At 48.9% G+C, this 4,986-nt stretch overlaps 1 pseudogene; it reads right to left on the bottom strand.

The window, feature by feature from the left end:
- Nucleotides 1-219: 219 nt before the first annotated feature.
- LOC124707031 lies at nucleotides 220-4,622 on the bottom strand (annotated as a pseudogene).
- Between the last annotated feature and the right edge of the window lie 364 nt (nucleotides 4,623-4,986).

Below are 4,986 nucleotides of genomic sequence, written 5' to 3'. Positions count from 1 at the left end.
ATAGTAAGAAAATAATACCATAAGATGAAACGATGGTAGCAGAATGAATAAGTGAGACGCCCCATTTGTGAGCTCATCTGACAACCCCTCACCACCATTGAGGATCTTGGTCACAGTCCCGCACCCTGATATCTTGTCTTTCCTGATCAAATTCAAAAACTCAACAACAAACTGTACACGGACTGTTTGACTTTTAGAGTTGTACTTTAGTGTTACTGCTTACTGAGCATAGGACGGTAGGTCAGCCATGACTGCAGGAACGGTGATGAAACAAGTCACTTTCTAAAAAAAAGTCACTTTGCGCTCCTAGATGGCTTAGGTAGCCAATTTTGCGTCAAATTTAGGTATCAGAACATGGCAGCCTCCAGCCATCAGGATGACCAAGCATGAGGAGATCCCTCCGATATGGCACAGAGGGGCTGTATGCAGGTGTACATGCAATAAACATACAATGCAGGGATAAAAAAGTGCAAATACTCTAGAACTTCAGATAAAAACGATGAATACAAATCAATGTAACGAACCAGCCCATATCTTTTACCAGATGTAAAGCATATCAAAGCTACATCCCTTGGAGCAGACACAGGCTCCATCACCGTAGTTCCTCTGTAAGTTCTCTTGATATGATTAAGTGACATGACTGAAAATGATATGTTGAATACATAGGATTACAAAATGCCAGTACTATATGCTGCAAAGGTTTATTTTCAAACTGACTGATCAATCCTAAAAAGGGAAGGAAACATGTATCTTCTTCATCCTCTGCATAATAATCCAAAACAAAAACTTGCAGGTTCGCTGGTGCTGACAGGGTCCCCCATTGCGAGGTAAAGACCAATGGTTGAGAATCTCTTGCTCTCCATCAACTGGAGCACCCATGAGCTGTAACTTCCATCAAAGATGAACGCCGACGGTCGCACAAGCTCTAGGGCATGTGTTGTCTCCTCGAAGCTCTAGATGACAAGAAATAGAACCCCATTGTTTAATATTCCATTCTTCAGAGTAGCACATTCAGCAAATTGGCTATCAAAAACTTGTGAAGCGAGTTGGAAGATTATGATGGTGTGCAGGTCTTTTGATTAGATTAGGGGAAGAAGAATGTTCTTACCCAGCGGTAGTTGAGAGGGGTGATGATTGCTCCAATGTAAGGGATGGCAGTAAGAGAAAATAAGCAAACATAAGTAGAATTTCTAAAAAAATGTAGAATTTGGGAAATCCGTGAAGAAAGGGAACTGGATGTTTCAGACGAAACAAACAAAATCAACATCGCCTAGTGAAGCAAATCCTGATAAAAATTTCTACTGTACGATTTATTTGAATGAACATGGATTTCAAAATTCTCACACAAATCAACAAGGGATTAGAAACACCACTAAAATCCCGTTTCATCATGGGACCAATTCAACAGAGGAGGAAGGAGGAAGCAGTTCATGATACCGACATGGACAGTTCAGACGACCAAAAATAGAATTTCAGCCGTGTTTTGCACTAATGTTCTGAACTAGCGAATCATCCACACTGATTTTTTGCACTGTTTTGAAAGCCTGCACTACCTTGCCAAAACATGTGTGATTCCTATCGAGCAATAGCTGAACTTCCCTACTTAGAAACAAAACAGAGGGGACAGAAAGAGGATAACTGGGCAGAGAAACACGTTCTGAGAAACACCAACCATCCTCGGCCATTACCGTGATGGCCGGAAGCACGAGAGGACCAGGTGTGCCCAGACAGCAGAGAAGCATCAAGCAAGAGGTGCTTGGCCTCCCGACGGAGACGTGGGGAACAGCAGGCCCTGCCTCCCGGCGACGGCGTGGGAACAGCAGGGTCGCTGCGACCCGGCGGCTGCACGGCGAGCACGAGGGCCGCGACCTTCGCGGTGCTGCGAGCAGAAGCTTCGCGGCCTCCCGGCGGCGACGCGGCGAGCAGGACTTCCCAGCCACCCGGTGGCGGCGCGGCGAGCAGGAGCTTCGCGGCGACGCAGCGTGCAAGACTTCCCGGCCACCCGGTGGCGTCGCGGCGAGCAGCAGAGTCACAACCTTGGCCACGCGAATAATAGGAGCTTTGCAGCCTCCTAGCAGCAACGCGGAGAGCAGGAGCTTCGGCCTCCCGGTGGCGGCGCGGCGAGCAGGAGGGTCACGACCTTGGGGGCGCGACGAGCAGGAGCTTCGCGGCCTCCCGGCGACGGCGTGGAACCAGGAGGTGTGTGGCCTCCCTGCCGGCGCGGAACCCGGTGGAGCTCGCCGGTGGTGGGATTCCCGGTGGGGGTGGCGTGGTGGGATTCGCGATGGGTACGGGGGAACGGGCGTCGTGCAGGGGTGGACGGGAACGGCTGCCGTAGCCGTGCCGGATGGAAGACGGGCACGGGCGCCGGCTGACCTCGCCCCCGTCACGAGCCCTCCACAACCAAGCACCCGCCCGCCTCCACCCCTCTCTCCGGCCTGCGCGACACCTTGATTTCTTCCCGCGCGCTGTGAGGCGGGGGTGGTCTTGCGTCGGTGGGAGCGGCAGGAGCCAGGTGAGGGCGGAGTCGCTTGATGGCAACATCTCCCCACACCCCTGGCCATCGTGGATTCCGGCGGGTTCTTTTTTGAGGAGCGAGACTCAATGCCCACTGTAATTGTTGCCGAGTTGATCAGCTCCGATCCGTGAAGAGAAAAAAATACCCAGTGTAATTTTTTAACATGATTTCACACATTGAGTCGGCAACGGTGAAAACAATCCTCGTGTGAAAATTTAGCTTTTTTTACACCTTTTGACAATTTGTACTGACACGGTAGCTAGAGCCATACGTGTGAAAATTTGCTTTTTTTACTTGTTTTCACACATTTGAGTCGGAACGGTTCTGGTAGTAGTACACGGAATTTAAAAAATAAGGTGATGCCATTAGTTGCTATCCACAAGTAGTCAACTCAAAAAACTGCCAACCGTGACCGTTATTTGGTTGTTGTTTTGGCAAAAAAATTGCTACGGTTTGTATGAAGTGTCTGTACGATCCGCACCGTGGTGTTGTTGAGGTTTTGGAGATTAACCGTCTGACGGGTTCTTTTCCTGTGGTACAAACCGTGTCCGTGGCTGGTTGTTGTTTCGGTATTTGTAAGAATTACGGTATGGTTAACTAACGGAGGCGCTTGTTCGAAATGGGATGAAAACGAAATGGTCTAACACCGTGTGCTCCTTGTGTGCTCCCTATAGAAGATCTAATGGTTGGATGTATATGCATAGCTACCACCCATGGTAGCCCACTATTTTCCATATATATATATATGTATGTATATATACATATATATATATATATATATCGGACCCCCTTAAGATAGGTTCTAGAATAGCTATTCTCGAACCCCCACCACCCAACACGTCCCCCAACCAGCACCGGCCGGGAAAAATGACCGACCCTCACCCCCGAAGGAACCCGTCCGACACATCCTTGCCGTGCGTGAACTCCCGATCCCATTCCACGCGTCCCATCCCGATCCCATCGCCACCGGGACAGACTTCCTCTCCGCCGCACGCCACAACCCCAGCCACGAACACACCGGCAGCGCCCTGCCCCGTCCACCTGCAGCACCGGAGATCCCGCTTCCATCGCGCGCCGTCGGGGATCCTGCCTCCATTGCCCGCCGGGGATCTCGCCTCCATCGCCCGCCGCCCGGATCCTGCCACCATCGTGCGTCGCCGGGGATCCCGCCTCCATCACCCACCGTCGGGATCCCGCCTGCAGCGTGCGCCACCGGGGAGCCCACCTCCACCATGCGCCGCCCTACACCGCAGCTGCAACCTACGAAGTCGAGGTGAAGGATGCCATGGTCGGCTCGTGTCATAGCTCTGAACTCTGAGGTCACGGGAGTTCCCAATCCCCACCACGGTAATCCACCGGAGCCCGTGCTAGGCCTCCTCGCCCTAGTGCTACTCCTCATCGCTGCTCAAGACCCTGACGGTCTGGCCCTCCCGAGCTTTGCCGGCAGCCTCAGCCCCCTGCTACGCTGCACGTCGCCGGTCTATTTTCCTCTGGTGAAAGGAGCGACACTGTAAAGGGGCAGCGCGGGGAAGATCACACCTTCGTCCAGGTTCATTAAATTTTCCCAAGCAAGTTCATCCTATCTACCATTAAACTTAATAGCTTCCACTCTTTCTATTTTATGAGGCTCAACATTAAATTCATATTCTTTATCTTTAATGTAAATCACAGGAGATTTAGTTTTTCAAGCATCGGGAAATAAATCATTTATGCAGGAACTTAAGCTAGCTTCAAATTCATCCAAATCATTTAAGTAGGAAGTAAATATACCATCTTCTTTAGCATTTGATATTTTAGGACTCAGAGATTTCTCATTTTCATCAAAAAGTTCATCATCTTCAAATTCAGATTCTATATGTTCATCAGACATAGACTTAGATAAATCAAGCGCACCTTATTTATCCTTATCAACATGCAACAAATCTTTTTCATTACTAGTAGACATAATAGATAATGGTGAACTAATATGAACAATAGCTTTCTTTTTAGTGGAAGGAGTAGCAGCAGCTTGAGGCGAAAATTGTGGTCTACAAGGCAAATCCATACCTTTCCTTGTAGTGGAGGGCCTAAGATCCTTCTTAGCGGGTACCTTATATTTCCCCATGATGAGAAACAAATAAGTGCAGCAAGTAAATGATAACAAGTTGCCTTACCAATAAAGCTAGTTTCTCTGGCAACGGCGCTAGAAAATGTCTTGATGCCCACAAGTATAGGGGATCGATGAAATCTTCGATGTGAAGTATTACCCAAATTTATAGTTTGACTCAATGGGAACACAAGAATACCAATAAGACTTAAGCAACTGAGACATCACTGATGTTGTGCAGGGTAATGCGGTTGGGAAACCCCAAGAGAAAGGTATGATGATCACAACAGTAAGTTTTCCCTCAAAAAGAAACCAAGGTTTAATCGACCAGTACGAGAAAGAAATCACTTCTGAAGGTTGTTGTTGGCTGACTTTGGAAGGG

Source organism: Lolium rigidum, chromosome 1 (assembly GCF_022539505.1).
Source record: "Lolium rigidum isolate FL_2022 chromosome 1, APGP_CSIRO_Lrig_0.1, whole genome shotgun sequence".
Classification (NCBI taxonomy): Eukaryota; Viridiplantae; Streptophyta; class Magnoliopsida; order Poales; family Poaceae; genus Lolium; species Lolium rigidum.
The sequence above is the reverse complement of the archived record's forward strand: the minus strand, read 5'-3'. Positions and strand labels throughout refer to the sequence as shown.